At 40.7% G+C, this 22,772-nt stretch overlaps 1 protein-coding gene and 1 long non-coding RNA gene across 2 annotated transcripts in view; one reads left to right on the top strand and one right to left on the bottom strand.

Moving 5' to 3' along the window:
• LOC143270304 (uncharacterized) overlaps nt 1-22,772 on the bottom strand; it is a 140,858-nt gene that overhangs the window by 89,449 nt on the left and 28,637 nt on the right. The gene's annotated exons all lie outside the window — the stretch shown is intronic.
• Nucleotides 1,884-22,772, top strand: part of LOC143270310 (uncharacterized) — a 34,711-nt gene continuing 13,822 nt past the window's right edge. Inside the window, exons 1-2 of the long non-coding RNA XR_013047440.1 lie at nt 1,884-2,003; nt 16,760-16,942. This is a non-coding gene — a long non-coding RNA (uncharacterized LOC143270310). The remainder of the gene's footprint in view (nt 2,004-16,759; nt 16,943-22,772) is intronic.

Below are 22,772 nucleotides of genomic sequence, written 5' to 3'. Positions count from 1 at the left end.
GAAGGCCCTTGGCTTCTTCCAGGTATTAACTTTGTCATAATCAGCTGAAATCCTACTTTGTATATTTTTGTGGCTTGCAGCAATAAAGAAACAGTGTATATACATCCAGCACATTATGTTAATAGTGTCTATTATAATTCCAATAGTGAAAAAATAAATGTCATAGCAAATAGGCAATCAAACCAAGCTAAAAAGACATCCAGCAGAAAAAAAACTCAAAACCTGGTGTTCTAATGAATTTGGAATGTAATATTATGAACTCAGACATAGACTAGGTAGTAAATTTCTTTGAAGAATAATTGTTTTAGTGTCTCATAACTTATCTTTGATAATATGGATTCATAACATTTGACTGATAATAGTGTCTCATTCAATATTGGATTAAATTATAAATAGAAATAAGAAAACAACATTGTCTCTTTAATGTATGCATACTTATTTTATTAACAAATAGAAAAAAGCCCATTTATGTTGAATATAATAATTTTATATTTTTTAAAGCTGAAGGGCACTCATTCTAGGGCCAGTCTCAGATTCATGATCCTCCTGCCTCAGCTTCCCAAGTTGCTAGGTTTAGAAACATGTACCACTATTCCCCGATAAAATGTATTTCTCAAACTGGGTGGTGAGGTCTATGTATTTGCTTGTATAAGGCATATGAAATTGGAGTTTATATAGCTACTGCCAGGTTGCTCTCTCTAGAAGCATCTGCAGAGCTCAAAATGTAACATAGGTCTATTTTCCAGTTTCCTGTCTCAAGCCTTGCACTTGTGTCTTTCACACGGTCCTACTGATATTGAGTGGAAGTTGGCAAGAACAAAGCTCTGGATGAGATACTTTGATGAAGGTGGAACTTTCTGCCTCCTTTCAACATTATGCCCAGACCCAAAATATTTCTCTGTCTTGCCAACTGATTCAACAACACTTGCATTCCCCAAAGTGACCCTGATGGAAGACAGAGGAGGCACAACTTGAGAAGCCCCACAGTGACACTAAAACAAAATCTGTTTCCCTGGACACAAACTGTCTTCCTCCTTTCCCTTCTGCATGACACCTCTTATCTTAAAGGTCATGAAATCACTCAAATGTATGCTTTTGTCATTTCTCAGCCATGAGCCACTAAGTCATTTGACATGCCGAATATTTACCAATTCACTTGGAGAGGTGAATGATAGGAGCGCAGTCCGACTGATGCAAGCTCCCTGTCCATGCTGAGTCACAGGAACGCCAAGCTGATGACTCGATACAATGTCAACATTATTAGATACCACTTCCTCATTGGGACTAAACACAGTCAGTTCTGCGGAATAGAAGTCAACTCTAATCTAGCTGTCTGTGGAATTGACTTGACTAGGGTTCCTGTCAAATACAAGTAGTTGTGTGATTTTGAGAAAGTGACTCTCTGGTTGTCATTTTAATTTTCTCCTCTTTGCAATAAAGCAGCGCTATCTGTGGCCTCCCAGATGGCCAAATGGGTTTTCTGCTCCAGGTAAGAGAATGTGAGGCTAGGTCAGATAAGATGAGGCAAGGTGAGACAGAACAAGAACTATGGGATGGTAGGTGTGCAGCTCTGGCCACAAGACCTCCCTCTGTAACTTATGAGCAGACCATGGAGGCCTGAGCACCCACTTGTCCTGTGCTGAGCTGGAAGCCTGCGATGTGCAGACCCCCAGTGTTGAGAGGCTCCACAACCTTTGTCTCTCTTCAGACACTGCAGACCATTCCCACCAAAGCCACATCCCACCAGAAAAGGCCAGCCTCCAAATAGAGCCACATGCAACACATCCAATCATAAATGGCATGTGAGGCTTAAGCCCGCCCCTGAATCACTCTGGCCCAATGAGCATCCGGGCAGAGACTCTAAACCTCCCCCATTCCACCTTGTTCTTCTGGCCTGGTACATTGAGCATGCTCAGACTTGAGGACGGGAAGTAACTGCTGAGGAGGTGCTGAACCGTTTTGGAGGAAGTCTGTGGAGTTCATTCTGGTGAAGGCCGACCCAGGTCAGGGTGGCCAGCCTCAGGGTCTCTGAGGGGTGGACCACACAGGTGGGAGACCGCCATCTCCTCAGAGTCTGGACTTCCTCACAGCCCCGGTTCTGGCGAGGCTGAGGTGAAGGCAAAGGCCTTCTTAGCAGCAGTCTCCTCTTAGGCCAGGTCTAGTGAGGGCTGGGGCAGTCTTCTCAGAGCCTGGAGACTCCTCACAGCCCAGTTCTCCTGAGGCCGCGATGCCTGCTGTGAAGATCCAGGATGGCAGGATGCAGTTCTGAAAGAATGATTATAGGCTTTCCTCCAAATTGTTATAGGCTTAACGCTTTCTGTATTTCTTTACTTCATCTTAGTGCCTGTGGGATCTGCGATATCCCTTTTCTCATTCTTTATGTGAGTAACTTTAGTATTCTTTGATTTTTCGTCGCTAGTGTGCCTAGAGATTTATCAGTGTTATATAGATAGGTATCTTTCTCTTACTTCTTGTCATATTTATTTTCAGTTTATTGAATTTTAAAAATTGATTAGGGGCTTCTTACTCACTTTCTTTTTAGTATTTATATAAAATTTATGTCACAGATTACAAATTACATAAGTCAGGTGTTAAGTATTTCATACCTATAATCCAAGCCCTTGGGAAACAGGATTCCATTAGTTTGAGAACAGACTGGGCTCCACACAGAGCTCTGGCTACATTGGGCTATGCTACAGAGTGAGATCTTATTGTAGAACGTACACACAAAATCCAAATGTATTCACATTCATATAAAATCATTTAATGTTTCAGTTTTTTTCTAATTATGATTTAGCTTTATTCCATAAATTTTGTTATCTTTTATTTCCACTTCAATACTCTTACTATGACTTTCTCTTTTAATCCATTGATTATTGTAAGAATGAAATGTTTAATTTTCATTTATTGGGGATTATTAAGATACTATTCTGCTATTAACTTATATTTTAATTTCCCTGTAGTCACATTGCACACACCACTTTATATCGGGTCTTTTATGTTTATTTAAACCTGTTTAGTATCTTGTAACATGGAGTTTGTTGAAAAGAGACTTGTGTGTTCTGGAAATGTTGTCTTAAGCTGTCGTTTGAGGAGGTGTTCTATAAATGTCTGTTAGGTGAAATTGATTGACAGCAGTGTTCATGTTCTCCTTGTCTGCTTCTTTCTTATTTTCTCTTTTTATAGTACAAGAACTTAATTATAATTTCATTTTTTTCTTATTACCCAATCTTATCCTGTGGATATATCAAGAGTAAAATGGAATTTTCTGTTCCAAATGCATCATCTTTAACCCTTGTTATATAGGAACTCTTTGTTCCTATGTCAAAATTGCACTGAATTATTCCATATGTTCATATTTTTTAAAAGTCAAAAACCTCATTCATTTGAATTCTTATTGTTTAGTTCATGTTAACAAATGGTAGAAAGTGAAATTTGATTTTTTTGTTTGTTTGTTTTTTGTTTTTTGTTTTTCGAGACAGGGTTTCTCTGTGTAGCTTTGCGCCTTTCCTGGAACTCGCTTTGGAGACCAGGCTGGCCTCGAACTCACAGAGATCCGCCTGCCTCTGCCTGGGATTAAAGGCGTGCGCCACCACCGCCCAGCTTGAAATTTGATTTTTTTTTTCCATCACAGGCAATTTATTTTGTTCTATTCATTCACAGTTAATACAGAAAATACTTGGAAACATTTCCATATAATGTTTGACACAGAAATCATCAAAGAGAAGTATACAATGTTGACAGGAGGCAGTACATTTATAATTTATAACCCCAAATGTATTTATAAATTAGAAATGGAAAGATTTACAAATGAAATTATGAAGGTTCACCAAAGTCATTTAATCTGTCAGTTTCTCATTCATTTTTATGTCTTAATAATATTCTATTGTATGAATAAGCCACATTTTATTTCTCTCCAGTATTTGATAGCTATTTGAGTTGTTTTGACTTTTTTACTATTAGCAACACACCGCTGTAAACCTTCATGTACATGTTTCATAGGTGCACATTTTCAGTAGTTTGAGGATATATTCCTAAGGGTAGAATTGTTGAGTAACAGAGTAACAATGTTTTGCATTTTGACCAACCACCAAACTGTTTTGCCAAAGTGGAGGCAAAAAAAAAAAAAAAAAAAAAGACATTGGAGGCAGGGTTCTCCGCTCACATGCCACTGCATCTGGTCATCGCGGCAGTGCCTCGGAGGTTAACCCTGAAGTTTGCCTCGCCGACCAGCAGAGAGGCCGGAATTTACGCCGTCGGACCACTTCACCAGATTCTGCTGTTGACAGCACTGCCATGGAGAACGTTCCTGATACCAGGAGCACCCCTGGGACACCACGCAGAGGCCGCAGCGCGTCCAGGTCCAGCCGTGGTGCATCCGGATCCAGCCGCGGTGCGTCCAGGTCCAGCCGCGGTGCGTCCAGGTCCAGTGGCGTCCAGACACAGGCACGAGCAAACCCTTCCACCTCTGGGAATGAATTTCTGAAGAGAACCCTCCCGGCGACCTCGAGCTCTCCTTCAAGGCGCCCAGTCCGTATGCGGGCCTCTTGCCCTTCCCCTCCTCGTAGGCCATATCCTCCCTGTAGTCAGCATAATGAAAGTTCCGACTCTTCCTCCTCCTCCTTATTGTCTCTTGATTCATCCAGTGATTCGAGTGCCCCCTCTTCCCCAAGCAAGTAGGTCACTTGACCGAAACGCCTGCTCCTGTCCATTTAGTACCATGAGCTCTACCTCTGTGCCTAGCCACGGTACCCTTGGATGTGCCTTGATCCCTGACCTGGATAACCTGGATTCTTCCACTTTTGGAGAGTTACAGGAAAAAGCAAAGGATCCCCTTCACTCTCTCTCCATAGGAGGAAGTAGGGCATGCCCCTCATTCCCCTACTCCACCGGTGCTGTGACTCTTGTGAGTGTCTTCCCAGACTCACAAAAGGAATCCGCACCTGGCCACTGTTTTCTGTGTGAGGTTTCTAGGATTTCTCCCTATTCACCATTATCCAGAGCAGTTTTGAAGCCCCCTGGGCCTGGCTAACCAGCACTTAATAAGCCACTTCATTCAATTCCATGCTTCCCTAGCCCGGTTTTTGTTGTTGTTGGGGTTTCTTTCTTTTTTTTGCTTCTGAAATTTGATTTTTTTAACCTATGCATTTTTTCTTTTTTTATTGATTCTTTGGGAATTTCATACCATGTACCCCAATCCCAACCATCTCCCAGTCCCTCCATATCTGCCCCTCACTCTTTTAGGGTCTCCCCACAAAGGAGAGAAAAGGGGAATATAAATGAGGCAAAATAAACAATACTTAAAAAGAAGAAAAAGTAAAGCACTCCACTCCCCCGACCCCCATCTTTCCAACCTCCCCATCATCTTAGTGGCATTAGGAGCTGATGTGTCTCATGCAGGTCTAGCATTGATGGTGTACTGAAGGCAGGGGCCTTGAACCTGACCAACATCTCATTACACAACGAATATTTGCAAGTGAAGCTGTTGGACTTTCCCTCCTTTTGTTCTGTTGACTCCCATCTCCAACTTTAATTGTGGATTTGTCAGTTTCCATCCACGTTCTCATCCAGGTTGGAGGATTCCTAGTTAAATACTTTTCAAGTGGAGTGTTCTGTCTGCCTGGAAAATTGATCCCTTTTCACCACACACATGTATATTATAATATTTGTGTTATTCATAATAGATACTTTCCCTAGTAAAACTTAATGTTCAGCAGTTTACTTTAGTGGTAACATGGGTACTAGGACATTTTAAAGAACTCTGCCTTTTCCTGTCTCCTTACTCTGACACTCTGCCCATACATTTGTTTTCTATTCATCATAGAGTGAAATCCTTTGTGGTTGTTTATCTAGTCTGGCAATTTCTCCCATCTAGACCTTTATGTTTAATGCAATTACATGGTTAGTTTGAGTCTTCTATCTTGATAGTTTTAACTTCACGGGTTCTGTCCAAAATGTCTTTCTGTGTCTGCTTTTGGGTTTTTATTCTCTTTATCCCCTCACCTAGCTTGTTATTTAACATCTTTAAAAAAAATTAGTAGCTGTTTTTCAGGCACTGAAGGCCCATGGGATACTCAACTCAGAGCTCCTTCCTTGGTGACTTATGTCAGACCAAACAATAGTTTATAGTTTACAGATTATTCATGCCAAAATTTCTGTCTTTTGTTATGGTGGACTTCAAAGCTTTTGTAATACTTCTTAATTAAATAAATACAATGTATGACAATATGGTGATGGAATTTAGGCACACTGTAACTTTCAGTGACTAAAACTAATGAAGTGCTAAGAAAGCCCTTATAATGTTTAAATTTTATGCAGATTTATTTACATCAACTTTATACAACTCAGATTTCTTACGTGGTCCAATTATTTTATATATTGGTGTTAATCTTTTATGATTCTGAGTCCCAGAACGACCTTATAGTACTTATAATTTATTAATTGCACTCCTTTATTCTTACAACTGAGAGTGTGAGAATGAACTGACATCATGGATAGCATACATGCAACCCTCCCTGCCTTTCTGGTTCCATAAAACTCAACAGGGAAATTTTGAGAGAATACAAAATTCCACATATGTGTTTATAGGGGGAGGTATGTGCACAGGAGAGCAGTTCCCACAGAGATAAGGAGAGACTCCAGATTTCCTGGAACTAGGGATATTGGTGTTTGATTATGAATCACTGTGATGGATAATGGAAACTGAGCTTAGGTTCTTTGAAAGAGTACAGTGTGTGTTTTTCAGTGAGGCCAACTCTAGCCCCATCATTCAAACATTTTAAGAGAAGTTTAGAAGATAGTAAAAATGGAGTCATTATGTTTAGTTTTATTAATATCTATAAGCCCTTATGCATATAAGTAATTCTTTTTCTGTTTTGTTACTTCTAAAATTAATCTTATTTTTCTGTACATATTAATTATACAAAGTCACTAATTTGCTCATATACATCCCCTCACTATTGTGTTATACTCCCTCCATCTAAAATTTGTGCCCTCATGCTTCCACAAAAAATTTCTTCCTACTTTGATATTTTTTTCTAGATTCCATTTATGAGAGAAGATATGGGATATTTGTATTTTGGAGAATTATCTATTTCTTAAGTTTGATGATACATAGTTGCAGCAATTTTCTTGACGATTATATAATTAATTTTTTCTATAGTTTTTTTCTTTCTTTATTGAATAATTATTGAATTATTGAATTATTTATGCATATCATGCTTTCTTTATCCATTAGTATATTGGTGGTCATCTAAGCTCATTCCATAAATCATCTGTGTTGTAGGTAACACAATGATAAAAATTACACACAAACCCATATACACACACATACATGATCCAGTATAGTGAGTTCACTTTTAGAAGTAGGCACACCCAGGAGTGACACAGCTGGTATGTCTATGTTAAATTTTCATTCATAATTATTATCATTATAGCATCCATAGTACCCAGGATGTTTATTTTACAGTAAACACAGCATATATGCTCTTTCTTACACTTCCTGTGCAGCATTAAAAAATTAGATTTGGTGAAAATTGTAATCATTAAAAAAACACTTAGAGCTGGAATTATGGGGCAATCTAAATATCCACATCACCACAGAATCATTTGTCCTCTTCTGTGTTTACATTTTTTTTTATTTTACTAGTGTGAGAATGGGTCTGGGGACCCAAGAAAATGACCACATAATCTGTAGTGTTTGAGCCAGGCTATAAGTCCTGTTGCAAATTTATTTTAATGCAAGTGGTTGCCATGCCTTCCTTACTCTGAGTGGTCAGAGCTTGACCTCATATTACTGCATGGCTGGTTCCCTCAAAGTGGTCCACTTGGTAAGCAGAATGCACTTGTGAGTACCTAGTATAACTTTGCACACATATTTGTGTCTCACATATATGTTGGCATTTGAGATACTGTCTCAGATATGGTCATTATGAAAAATTGTTTTCAGCATGTAGAAAATGAAACTCTGCTCTTTATCTTCTACCATATGCAAGCTCTGCACCAAATGCATCATAGATGTCAAAATGAGACCTGATACCCTGAAATTGTCAAAGGTCACTGTAGAGCAAATCCTTCCACTTCCAAGAACAGGTAAGGGATTTCTGAGTAGGACTCTCATCCAATAGTAAATGAGACAAAAAAAATCCACAAATAGGATCTTATGAAATTATGACTTTTTATTTCAGCATAAGCAAATATAATTGAAGTGGTGGCCTACAGAATATGAGAAAATCACTGGTGCAATAGTGACATGGGAGTCACTGTTTAATTAACTTCCTTCTGATCTCGTGAGGCCTGCACTATAGGAAGGAATTAATACCTAGTACTGTGTACCTGGTCGAAAGTCACTGGCTTGACAGGTCATAACCCTTAAGATGATGCTACTATTGTTATTTTGTGTAATAGCAACTGCTTTGTAAATATTTCTGTTTCTACATCTAGATCTCTTCAGCTCTCAGTCTTGGTCAGAGGTCCTTCTTTCTGTAGTAGGCATCAGTGAATGCACAGCCTCATAACATTAGAATGTTGAAGTGACCATGAATGTCATTGCTAAATAGAACCTGTAGATTAACCACTTCTGTTAGACATAGGAAACATTGTGGAAATGGGCCCTGAGTGTCCTGACTGAGTGTGAGGGGAACTGCTGTGACATGCTGTCTTTTGGACATGACATAAGCCATTGCTCACTCACAAGAGCTGTGATCCCCTGAAGCTTCAGGTGACCCTGTTCGGGACTGACTGTGAACACACCTATCTGTCCTGAACCAGACAGCTGGAAGAGGCAGTCTGCTGGTGGAAGACAAGGCCTACTAAGCCTTTGTCACAGTACAGAAAATAAAAAGGAAGCCAGAAGTTGGCCATTTGTATTACTTATCAGTTCCCCTTTATCTGTCTGCCTCCCAGGGAAGACTGTGTAATTCCTATTCCCTCAAATTAATGAGTTTATTGAGGTTAATACAGGAGAATAGGTATGGAATTAATTATAAGAATATGAATATCTGTAATGTGTGGCATCACAATGTCTCACATTAGAATGGGTGACTCATGAAGACTAGAATTCTGAATGTGTCTGCATGACTTGTTTGCAGCTGAATGAGACAGAGGGTCTCATTTCTTCAGTTCTCCTTAGTTACCACCTATTTAAGCTTGGGAGTGGAAGGGCCTTGTTAATCCTGTAAGTTTCAGCTTTCCCAGCCATAGTTTAATTGCTGAGTATTATGAACCTCCATAGAACTATCTGAGACTTAAGGAAATAGCCCTACCCAGGGAAGAGCACACTAGTTGGATACTCAATATCAAATGATCAGTCCTGAAAACATATATTCTAGCTATACAGAATGATTGGTTTACATTTAGGGAATATATAACTACATGCATACACACACACACACACACACACACACACACATATGTATAAGCTTATAACAGCAATTAATGAAAAGGCAGGTCATAAATTAGAGAGAGAGCAAGGAAGAATATAGGGAAGATTTAGAAGGATGAATGAGAAGAGAAAATAATGTGATCATAATCTCAAAAATAACAGAAAAGAATATCATGTCATAATAAGGAAAATTGTTATACAACACTTCACCCTTTCCTTAAACTGTTCATTGTTTCCACAAGATCACTTTCTTCCATGGAGCTCTGCAAAGGCTGGAGAGCCACACACCAGTCCTGAAGTCCCTGATGAAGCAACCATTTAATTTTCATCTCTTCTTTAAGCACAGCTCCATCATGCCCAGTGAATTGGCTATAATGTACTGCTTCTCTCACACATATATTTTTCTTTCTTTTTTTTCATTAAGAATTTTTTTCATTTTATATAACAACCACATATTCCCCCTCTCTTCCCTCCTCTCTCCTTTTCGGCATTTCCCCCTTCAACCCTCCCCGTACTCCCTCCTCCAACAAGGTAAGGCCTCTCATGGGGAGTCAGCAGAGACTGGCCCACTCAGTAGAGGCAGGTCCAAGCCCCTCCCTCTGCATCAAGGCTGTGCAAGGTGTACCACCATAAGTAGTGAGCTCCAAAAACCCACCCATGCTCTAGGGATGGATCCCGATACTACTGCCAGAGGGCTCCTTAAGCAGATCAAGCTAAACAACTGTCTTGATTATGCAGAGGGCCTAGTCTAATCCCACAGAGGCTCCATAGCTGTTGGTCTGAAGTTCATAAGTTCCCTGTAGTTTGATTTGGTTGACTCTGTAGGTTTCCCCATCATGATCTTGATGCCTCCTTACTCATAGAATCCTCTTCTCTCTCTTTGATTGGACTCCCAGAGTTTGGCCTGGTGTTCGGCTGTGGATCTCTGGATCTGCTTCCATCAGTTACTGGATGAAGGCTCTATGATGACAGGGTATTCACCAATCTGATTACTGGACTAAGACAGTTCAGACACTCTCTCCACTATTGCTAGTCATCTAAGCTTAGGTCATCCTGATGGAGTCCTGGGAACTTCCCTAGCACCCAGTTACACCCTATCCCCATGATTTCTCCCTCTATCATGGTATCTCGTTGCTCTTCCACTATGTCCCTGTTCTAGATCGACCATCCTGTTCCCTTATTTTCTCATCTCCAACCCCTTACCCTCCATCGCTCCCCTCCTCCCCAGTTTACTCATGGAGATCTCATCTATTTCCCCTCCCAGGGCAATCCATGTGTCCCTCTTAGGGTCCACCTTGTTACCTAGCTTCTCTGGAGCTGTGGGTTGTAGATCCTTTGCTTTACATCTAGTATCCACTTATGAGTGAGTACATATCATGTTTGTCCTTCTGAGTCTGGGTTACCTCACTCGGGATGACATTTTCTAGTTCTATCCATTTGCCTGAAAACTCCATGATGTTATTGTCTGTTACTGCTGCATATTATTCCATTGTGTATATGTACCACATTTTCTCTTCAGTTGAGGGTCTTCTAGGTTGTTTCCAGGTTCTTGCTATTACAAATAATGCTGCTATGAACATAGTTGAGCATGTATCCTTGTAGTATGACTGAGCATTCCTTGGGTATATGCCCAAAAGTGGTATAGCTGGTTCTTGAGGTAGATTGATTCCCAATTTTCTGAGAAACCGCCATACTGATTTCCAAAATGGCTGTACAAGTTTGCATTCCCACCAACAGTCGAAGAGTGTGCCCCTTGCTCCTCATTTTCTCCAGCATAAGCTTTTATCAGTGTTTTTAGCTTAGCCATTCTGACAGGTATAAAATGATATCTCAGGGTCATATTGATTTGTATTTTCCTGATGGCTAAGGATGTTGAACATTTCCTTAACTGTCTTTTGGCCATTTGAGATTCTTCTGTTGAGAATTCTGTTTAGATCTGCACCCCATTTTTAATTTGATTGTTTAGTATTTTGATGTCTAGTTTCCTGAGTTCTTTACATATTTTTTAGATCAGCCCTCTGTCAGATGTGGGGTTGGTGAAGATCTTTTCCCATTCTGTAGGCTCTCATTTTGTCTTATTTACCGTGTCCTTTGCCTTACAGAAGCATCTCAGTTTCAGGAGGTCCCATTTTTAATTGTTGCTCTCAGTGTCTGTGCTACTGGTGTTAGATTTAGGAAGAGGTCTCTTGTGCCAATGCATTCAAGACTACTTCTACTTTCTCTTCTGTCAGGTTCAATGTAACTGGATTTATGTTGAGGTCTTTGATTCACTTGGACTTGTGTTTTGTGCAGGGTGACAGATAAGGATTTATTTGTAGCCTTCTGCATGTTGACATCCAGTTATGCCAGCATGATTTCTTTTTTCCATTGCATAGGTTTGGCTTCTTTGTCAAAAATCAGGTGTTCATAGGTATGCAGATTAATATCAGGGTCTTCAATTCAATTGATTGGTCCACATGTCAGTTTTATGCCAATACTAAGTTGTTTTTATTACTGTAGCTCTATAGCAAAACTTGAGGTCAGGGATGGCGTTGCCTCCAGTGGTTGCTTTATTGTACAGGATTGTTTAAGCTATTCTGAGTTATTTGTTTTTCTATATGAAGTTGAGTATTGTTCTTTCCAGGTCTGTGAAGAATTGTGTTGGGATTTTGATAAGGAACACATTGAATCTGTAGATTGCTTTTGGTAAGATTTCCATTTTACTATGTTAATATTACCTATTCATGAGCATGGGAGATTTGTCCATTTGTGATATCTTCTTCATTTTCTTTCTACAGATACTAAAGTTCTTATCATATAGATCTTTCACTTGCTTAGTTAGAGTTTCCCCAAGGTGTTATTTGTTATTATTTGTGGCTATTGTAAAGGTGATGTTTTTCTGATTTCTTTTTCAGCCCATTTATCATTTGTATATAGGAGAGCTACTGGGTTTTTTTAGTTAACCTTGTATCCTGCCACATTACTGAAGGGGTTTATCAGCTGTAGGCATTCCCTGTTAGAATTTTTGGGGTCACTTATGTAGACTATCATATCATCTGGAAATAGAAAAAGTTTGACTTCTTCCTTTCCAGTTTGTATCCCCTTGATCTCCTTTTGTTGTCTTTTTGCTCTAGCTAGGACTTTGAGTACATATTGAATAGATATGGGGAGAGTGGACAGCCTTGCCTTGTTCTTGATTTTAGTGGAATCGATTAGTGTTTCTCTTCATTTAATTATATGTTGGCTGTTGGCTTGTTGTAAACTACCTTTATTAGTTTTAGGTGTGTTCGTTGTATTCCTGATCTGTCCAAGACCTTTATCATGAAGGGGTGTTACTTTTGAGACTTGTTTGTTCCTAAAAATATCAGTTGAAATCAAGATTTGGAGTTTTATCAAGCTACAACAGCGTGCAGTATAACACCATTTGTATTATGCTATGTCCATATTCATTGGTTACCCAGATGACAGCTTGGATCAATCATATGGTGAGTAGTACATCCTGGCGTGCATGTATTGAGGATGGTATGTCTTGTAAATGAAATGTATGTGTTCCACACAGTTGGTACTCAAGATATCAACTTATATCTGTATATGAAGTTTGAGAGTCTAAGATTTTCAACAAACATTCTTCCGTGTGTCTCTTTTGAGGCCTTGATTGACTATAAAATATCAAGGTCTGGGATCAGAGTTCCCTCTAACTACCAAATATGTTAATGATGTCCATTTGCTTTCATCTGTAAGGGAGCCATTGGCTCCATTGAGAACATGGTATTTCTGGCTCCCTTTTGGTTAGGGTGTTGGATGAAGAAGAAAATATTCTGCCCATACATCCTTAAAGTTCAGAGCTTCTGGGTTTAATTCTTGCTCAGTAGGCTGCAGGTCTCCACTGAAAGCAGTTTATGGTCAGGCATGTTTCTCTTCTTGGAATCACTGGACTCCTTTCACACAGGTCTTGGTCCTTGGCTACTTGATCAGTGTTTGGTCTAGGAAGAGTTCTTCATTGTGGTTGGAGCAGGCTCCATTTAAATTATCTTTTCAAACTGGACTTCCTCGGGTCAAGATTAAGTCTGACCACCTATCTCTCATTGGGTTGGCAGGAGCTCCCTTGATTTTAGGGTTTGTGGTTTCTCTTCATCAAGGTCTGTGGTTGGCTTGCAACATTTGATTTTGCCTAGTTTGTTTTATGAGCTTTGTATGATCTCTGAATTCTTCCCAGTCAATATTTGCCCCAGACCTCCTTCTTTATTTGGTCCTTGGTGTTTTCAGAAGAAGGATTAGAGCTGGGCATAGATGTTTTCTTGGTTTTCTCTGGGTGTTCTTTCTTTAAGGGGATGGCCCAGTCCCACTTCTCTTCTTTATTAGGGCCCAGGCATATTCATAGTTAGGACTGGACTCAGGCCCACTAATTTTCTTGGTTTTGGCCTGGTCTTTTTCAGCCTTAAGCTTATGAAGTGGCCCACATCTCTTCTTGCTTAGGCACATACTTCATCAGGGTAAGGATTATAGACAGACAGTTTTTTTTCTTGCTTTGTTCTTGACCTCTTTCATTTAAGAGAATGTTCCAGGTCTTCTCCTCTCCTTGTTTTGTCTCAGGCTTTTCTCGGGGTAAGTGTTAGGTTTCTGTTCCTTTTTCCTGCTTTGTCCCGGCCTCTCATTTGAGGGATTGGTCTGGGCCCATGACCTTTCTTAGTTTGGCCCAGTCTTCAGGGTCAGAGTTATGCTGAAGCCAACTTCTCATCTTGGTGAGGGCCCTGGCTTCAGTCCAGGTAAATTTGAGGCATGGATATTCTCCTTTTCTTTCTTCGAGCCAGGTCTTTTTCTTCTGAGGGATAGGGTAGTACTAATTTCCATTTTGGTTGGGGCCAGCCTCCTCCAGGGTCAAGGTTAGGCATGGCCATTCTTTTCTTTTCTTTTTGTTGCATCTCATTTTGTTACTTTTCCTTCTCTTTTAGCCTTGGCTCTTCTATTTAATGGACTGGCCCAGGGATACCTCTGTTTTTCCTCCGGGTCAGAGTTCATTCAGCTTCAGGTTTTGGTGCAGGCCTCTTAGGTCAGGGTTTGGCAATTTTATTCTTAGGGTTGGTCTCTGGCCTTTCTGGATGAGGGAAAGCCATTGCTAATTTAGGCTTTATTCCTGTTCTTCATCAGGTTCATCCTCAAGCCTTGGAATACTTTTGTCTTGACATCTTGGTTTAATGGTTAATCCTGGTCTACTTTCACTTTAGGTACTTAGCATGGGCTTTTTCAGGGACCATGTTGGCCTGGACTATTTTCAGGGTATGGTGGGATCCAGGCAGTTTTTGTGTTAGAGTTAAGCCTGCTTACATTGATATTCTGGGACTCTGTGGTACCTGTTTCTCTTTAGGGTTGAAGCAGTGGATACATTTAAGTCCAGGTTTGTCTGAAGCTACTTTATAATTTGTAATTAGCCTTGGATTATGCCCAGCCTTTCTGAAAAAAAAATAACATGTGGATATTGATAGAGATATTGTAGCCCTTCTCTACATCTCAAGTATTTTCTGAGGAACATTGGCACTTTCCAAGGGAAATAGGCACAGACACCAACACAGCAGAGACTCCAGATGAAATAAACTACATATTATACAAATAGAAAGGTGAAGTGGGGAGGAGACAGTGGTGCTTGGGAGAGTCCTTGCTGTTGCATTGGTGACTGTGGGCATGGTAAAGAGGCACCCTGAGCTCATGTGGAAAATTGTTGCTTCTGAGTAAAGATAACAAAATAGAGTTCCAACAAGGTCCCTGCTGCCTTTCCTTCCTTCTGTGATCTGCTTCCATGAAGGCATATGGCAGGCAGTTAATATAACAGCAGAGGCTGGTCCTCCATTGATCTAAGGCTGCCTTGTTAGGCACATGAGGGTTGTGCAGATCTTCATGGGGCCTCTTATGCAGTGTGGGCATGGTGTCCTCTCCTGTATGGCATTCATGGCATGCACTAATGAGGCTGTTCCTCTGGTCCTTGCTATGGAAACACTTCTCAAAATGTCATTAGTCTTCTGCCTTGAAAACCCCTGGAACAATGAACCATGCCTTATTGATCCCTTTCAAGAAAGCTCCTTGTCATGTCCACTCACTGATGTGTGATCAGGTCTTCCCAAAAAGAATGTCTACACTGACTTACCAGAAATTGATTCCTGCTCACATTATTGTTGTGAATTACAGGCCGCTTTAATAGAGTGACCTGCCAACCTGTCAAGGACACATATGTAACCATGACAATGATTCCTTATGGAAAGTCACAGAGGCTAGGCCTCACTCTGCTCAGGGGAGCACAAAGGTGGTCAAGCTATGTAGATGTTTTTGGATTGGTAACTAGGGAAGGTGCCCAATGGCTACAGCTATCGTCATTGCTTGGGGACAGCTTCCCATCCAATCATCCTCTCCTACTACAGAAGTTCACTGCTGAGAAGAGGAAGGTCAGTGGGGATGGGGCAGACTCAGGCCATATGTACACAGTTCAAATACTGGTCTATATTTCTGAGACTCACTTTATCATCAAGATTCTCTTATCATGAGGCTGCTATTGTGCCATCTGCAGTACCCGGGGTTTGGGAACAGAGCTGTTTGAAATTTGCCCCCTAGCCTGTCCCTTCACCAACATTAAACACATCTTGAGTGGTATTGACCAGAAAGCAGAAAGCCATGAGGCTTTCCCTACCTCCTCTCATCATGGTAGTTGATGACTTCTGAGGCTGTCACTCACTGGGTAGCAGTGTTACAGCAGTTCATCCTGTCCCATTTTGGAAAGTGGAGTCCTGGGACAGGTGCTGACTCTGCCTCAGCTGTTGTCACCTTTTCTAACAAATGCTAGTGGAGATTGGTAGTATAAAACAAGGGACATATCCCACTTTGAACAAACCCCTTCCCAATCTCCCATTGTCCTTTGCCTTCATGCCTCTCTCCCTCCCTGACAGTTTATCTCTCAAGGCTGGCCTCAGATTTCCTGCAATACTTCTAACTCAGTCTCCTTAGTGTTGGGTTTCCTTTTTATTTATTTATTTATTTTTTTTACCATGGATGCTTTTTTCTTGCCCTAATATGACATTTAAGGGTAGTGGGAAGGAGGCATCTTAGAGATCTGAGGAGTTAGTCAAGGTATCACAGTGTTTCATTCCTCTATCTTATGAGGATGGAATCCTACACTTAAGAATTGTGGCATGCAAAAAAGAAAGAAAACAAAGCTGAATTAACATGTTAACATGGTCCTCAACTGATAAAATCTCAGTTATAAAAGAAAAACTCTTGGGAATTTCTTCCTGTTATCTCTAGATGCAGTGTAAGCATTATTCTATCCTCAAAGCCAAACAGGGTTGAGGGAGGGTGGCCTCAATAAAACCAGCTATCTAATCACAGAGCTTGAAATGCTTTTCCTGTCTGCAGCAGCAGAATCCGGAAGAAGAGAACTTACATGGTTGCCCAGCAGAGATGCCTCTTTGCTGTCTCAGCCTGGATGCCTGTGGTAGCAGTTACAGTAGGAACGCCCCACCTGGAAGTCTTCCAGTGGACATCATTGTATCCTGGGCACCCACAATTTCCTGGTCTTCTCCAAGTTCTGGATAGTCAGTAAGTGTTTTTAGTTTTACTAGATGGTGGTGATTTACTATAATCTCAAAGTGCAGTAGAAGAGGAAGGAAAAACTGAAAACTTACATATGCTTGGTGTCAAATGTTATCTGAAGGGCTTAACATGTGACATAGATTGTAGATCTCCATTTAAGAAAGATCCTGAACATCTACACATTGTTAGCAACATCTTAGACAACATCAGTATTCTGAGAAGCATGGAAATTCCATGCACAGAATGCAGCATGATCAAGCATGCCCCACCCAAAAGTAATAGTGCCACCAGCCCATCAGAAAGGATCAGGGCACCATCATTGTTGTGCCACAATACACACATGCTTTTTCACACACTATACTCACATATATGTGCCCACATTCATACATTTAGAAACATGTATTTGTCTACACCTTTGCATGCACACACACACACTCACACCCACATGCAGACACATAGAAATATTCATTATATTAATTAGATGTACAATAATTTGGCATAACAAAAAATAAAAAGAAACAAACAACATTTGTGGTATTGGTACGAATGTGTGTGGTATGCATGTTGTATGCAAAGCTTTGGGTATAGTTATGTGCATATTTTTATAAGTATCTATATGGTATACATAATATGTACAACCATATCTAACTGCATATACATGTGTATATAAATATAAAGATAAACTGAAATCCCAACTCCCAGACACCAGCCAAGGAGGCAGCAGAACTTTCCGAGTGGCCACCTTGCTGTGTTATCTCTTTTCTACCTTCAACTCTGAGTACCTGTTATGTTTGTTTGAAAGGCATAACTTTTTAATTCACAACAGAGACACTGTTTTTGCCTTACTAGAAAATATGTAAAATGTAACTTTCAAAAAACAGAATCATGAGAAATAATCTTTGATTTCAGTATCTAGAAATGAATATCAAAACTTCATTCAACAGTTTTCTATAACTGTATACCATTTCAATACTTTAATATTAGAGGTGTGCACCACCCACCACCACCCAGGTCTGATGCTCCTCCCTTTGTGCACACCCTGCTCCAAATTCACTCTGTCCCCTAAGTCTACTTCCGGGCCGCAAAGTTCTAACTCTTTCTAAGAATGTCTCTCGGAGCCTCGTGGTCAGCAGGCACATGGAACTCAAAGTTTCATTTCTCACCCTGACAGGTTCAAGGCACTCTAAGCCTTGAACTGAACTCCCTGGTGCTCTTCAGTCCTCTATCGTATCCTTCTGGGCAGCTGTAGCTGTGGGCACAAAGTCATTAGGGGTTCTCTGACCGTGACATAAGGTGGCTGAGGGATTGTTCATAGTCCCGGTCATTCTTTTTTTCCAAGGACCTAAAGCCATCACAGAATCCAGCCAGTAGGAAACACACCACGTCTCTTTCTTTCCTTTTTCTTTTTCTTTCTTTCTTTCTTTTTTTCTTTTTACCAAAATTCACTTTGAGTGCATGTGAATGTGCTAATTTATAAAAAACATACGATTTTATTTTTAGCCTGGCAGTCGTGGCGCATGCCTTTAATCCCATCACTGTGGTGGCAGAGGCAGGCTGATTTCTGTGAGTTGGAGGCCAGGGCTGTTACACAGAGAAACCCTGTCTTGAAAAACAAACAAACAAACAAAAAGCATTTATTATTGAGAATGGTGGATACAGTCATATGTATTTATCACGTTGCTGTGTCAGTTACCCTGTGAAGAGTCACAGAAACACCTGTTCACCCAGACAGGGCGATGACAACCTGAAGGACAGATTCCATCACGTTTGTCTTGGTGAGCCAGTGAATTTGCTGAGCGTTGTTTACTGAAGCTTGAGTGACCGTTTCTTACACAAGTCAAGATGACCGTTGGAGCTGTTACATCACCAACTATCCACTCTCCCGGGGTTGACCATTCACAGAACCCATGCCGCTAGCATCCCTACACAATTGGCCAGCATCCCCACTGCCCTCTCCTCCCTTCCATCAATGAGAGACTGTTCCTAGAACCTCCGGAAGGGACCTCTGAGCTTTACATCTCACCTTGTTTTAAAAGTTTCTTGTGACTTTCATGAGCCCCGTGAGGGTCTTTTCTCCCTCCACGAGGGAATATTTTAATTCAGTAACAACTATACATCACGTTTAGCTACCATTAGCCTGAAGCACATTAAAAAAATAAAAATGGATCGGAATAGAAAATTCGCCTGCATACAGCCAAATATCGCACATACCTCTGTGGATAAACAGCTGTGAAGGCTGTGGTAATAGAAGTTTGTGTAAAGTGTTGGCTTAATAAAAAGAAGGTGGAGCTGGTTAAAAAAAAAAGAAGTAATCCTTAAATGTGCATATTTTCACATAATATTAAGTAAATTAATTTACAATTTAATTTAAAGAGTCAGGTACTTTAAATGTACATTAATAGCAACATTTTGACTTCACTTTATCAGTATCAAATTAATTAAATATAAAAGCATATAGTATTGATGCCCAGCCATTGAGTAAGCAAGGGAGTTGGGAGAAGGTGAACATAGCATCATCAGCTGCCATCCATCCCCACCTCACTGCCATTTGCCCTGTGGTGCCTCTAACCCTGAATCCCGGACCTCTGTGCACCCAGCCAGGTACCCTACTCATTTGGAGAGGTCCCTCTTAGACCCAACTTAATGAGCTTCCAGCTATCAGGAAAAGGATGGAAAGAGGTATCTATCACTGAAACTGTTTGATACGTATGAAAGTGTAAGAGCAACTGCTAGCACTGTACCTGCCTACACTGTTTTTGAACAGGTCTCATTCCCTGGTCTATGTCATCCCTAGTCAGGCTACCAAGCATGAAAGACAAGAACAAAGTCTTTGACACCAATATCTCACTTGTGCCTAAAGTCTCAACAGGAAGAGCAAGCAAACAGGATTAATCCACCCCCAAGAGTCCCCATGCCTCATGCAAATGGCAGTTACCACAAGCTTCACAGACTCCTACCAAAAACTGTCCCAAGTGACACCCAGCAGCCCCAGAACACTCCTTAGTTTAGAAGTGGGGTACTATCCCAGGTGCAGGTCAGAGTGGCCCATGGAGCCCATGGAGATGGTGAAAGGGCATCAGTCCTGCTGTGGTGATGATCTCAAGAGGAATTACTGACCCTGCAGGCAGCTAGAGTCCAGGACAAGGCTACCAAAGAAAGGGGGTCTTCCAAACACTCATCTGGTCTCATATCAGGCCTCTGTCCCCAAATTCTACAATGTATAGGGACAGAGGTACACATGGCCCCAAAATTATGGGCCCTTACTCTAGATATTACTATGGTCCTGATCCTTGGAGTGGGCTACAGCCTTCATGTTCACCAGAGTTCCTTCCATACCACAAAATGATGCCTTTATGTATCTCCCATGTTTCCCAATACCCTTACCCTTCTCACCTCAGGGGCCTATCCTGATACTCAACTCCTGGTGGGCCCAGTCATTTCACCCATGCGGCATGACATTGAGCCGTGGACATGCACCATGGCTCAGGGCCAGCACTCTGCCTCTGAGAGCACGTAGTCGACCTGAGAGTTCATTCTAGAGTTGATGGAAAGTGGAATGTTATGAAACATGTGTCAAAATGAAAGCAATAGGAGTCAAGCAGATGAATGGCAAATAGTGAGGGCTTTTGGATCACGTCCTCTCTGTGTGCCTTCATCAGTCTTCAGACATGAGGCTGCACCTTTCCTCCATGGAGGGGCATGTGGTGCTTCTGACTGCTTCAGGAAATTGTCAGGAAGTCCTTCCTAGGTTCTATGAGCAGTTTCAGGGGAAGATCTGAGTCCTTCCTCACATTCATTCATCCACTCAAATACCTACCTATGTCAAGCCCCATGTTTTGAGATAGCATATTCTGAATGCCAACAAGTATGAAATAAACCAAAAGTCTGGGTATAATTAATGACTGTGCTCATATTTGATCCTGAAGTGTAACTTCTATATAAATTTAAAGATGCATCTCAGTATATTACGTTCTGTGCATGTCATTTTGCATCAACTTTTCAGTGATTCTTGTTTTAAAAGTATCTAGAGATTGAAATGTACAAGGTACCTCATCTAAGTGGGATGTTTATCACTAAGTCTTTGAGACATTAGTATTCTAAAACATGCAGTAGCCACAAAGTCTATTTAAGTTCTGAAGTACCTTGCAAATTTTGACCCTTGTAGGAATGTTATACTGGGAGAAGTATGTGATGATTGCTGTAACTGGTTCAATGCTGAAACCGGAACTGTCCACAGTGGTCTCAGAGCACTAATGACTAATAACCTTAGACCTGAGAAGTGCATGGGGCACATAGGACAGACTCTCAAAGGCACAATGCCAAGAAGGAACATGGCATTTCAATGACTCACCCTTCCTTGGTGCTTTTTCACTGGTTATTTCCAGTGAACTCACTGACCTGCATGGCAGAGTAACTTCACTTTTGCCTTTTCCCATAAATTACTCTGGACAAGCAGTTTCTACAAGCTAGACACACAGCAACCCTCCTCCCATCAAGAATTCTTACCCCTAGGGTGAGCTTTTATTAAGAGTATCAATCAAATCAGAGCCGGGCGGTGGTGGCGCACACCTTTGATCCCAGCGCTTGGGAGGCAGAGGCAGGCGGATCTTTGTGAGTTCAAGGCCAGCCTGGTCTACAAAGCAAGTTCCAGGAAAGGCACAAAACTACACAGAGAAACCCTGTCTCAAAAAAGAAAAAAAAAGAGTATCTATCATTTGAAACAAAATTCTGCACAAATTTTCCCAACGTACTTTAATATTAAAATATTCTCTAAGTATCAGAACCACAAGAAAATCCTCTAAGGCAGAAAGCCACAAGTTGATCATGAAAAGTACCAGGGAAGGGCCAATGAGATGCCTAGTTGGGTGGGAGGAAAGAGCTTACTGCTCCTAATTTGTTCATTGACCTCCATATGAACAGAATGTCAAAATGGCATGGTGTGTATTGTATGTTCATTCGTTCTCTATCATATGTATGTATGTATGTATGTATGTATGTATTTCCCCCTCTCAAAATAAGTAAATGGATATATGTTATTATTTTAAATTCCGATCAGTAGATTTCTATACACTATTCATATGAAATAATTAATTTTTAAAATAATGAAAAAAATCGATGCAGCTCACAACTGTTTGTAACTCCAGTTCCAGAGGATTTGATACCTTCACACAGGCATACATGAAGCCAAAACACCAATGCATTTAAATTAGTGAATTAACAATTAAATTTTTGTAGGTGATAGTGGGATCAGGAGCCCCACAAGCATGCCCCAGAACTAAATAACCTAGGCTCATAGTGACTCAGAGCCTGAACCACCAACCAGGGAACATGCATGGGACTGACCTAGGCCCTCTGCATATATTTTTCAGTTGTATAACTTGGTCTTCTTGTGAGACTCCTAACAGTGAGAGCAGGTCTTGTCTCTAATGCCTGCTTTTGGGACCCATTCCTCCTACTGAATTGCTATATCCAGCCTTAATAGAAGAAGTCATGCCTAGTCCCACCACAACTTGATATGACATGGCAGGCAGATATCCAAAGGAGGCCTGCACATTTCTGAAGAGAAGAAAGAGAAGGTAGAATGGATGTGGATCAAGAAGAGTGGAGGTGGGTGGAGGGTTGAGAGGAGAGGATGGAGGTGAAATTTTGGTTAGGATGTAAAAACAAAAATAAACAAATAAATAAAATCATTCATTCTAAAAGAAGGGAGAATATTGATGTTTATCATATTTAAATTTGAAATACTAAAAAATGTCCCTCAAGGGACATTGCTACTTATTGTAACTTTTTATTGTGTTTGTAGTTGTACAGGGATAGTTAAATCATGCTAGGCATA

Source organism: Peromyscus maniculatus, chromosome 22 (genome assembly GCF_049852395.1).
Source record: "Peromyscus maniculatus bairdii isolate BWxNUB_F1_BW_parent chromosome 22, HU_Pman_BW_mat_3.1, whole genome shotgun sequence".
Taxonomy (NCBI): Eukaryota; Metazoa; Chordata; class Mammalia; order Rodentia; family Cricetidae; genus Peromyscus; species Peromyscus maniculatus.
The sequence above is the reverse complement of the archived record's forward strand: the minus strand, read 5'-3'. Positions and strand labels throughout refer to the sequence as shown.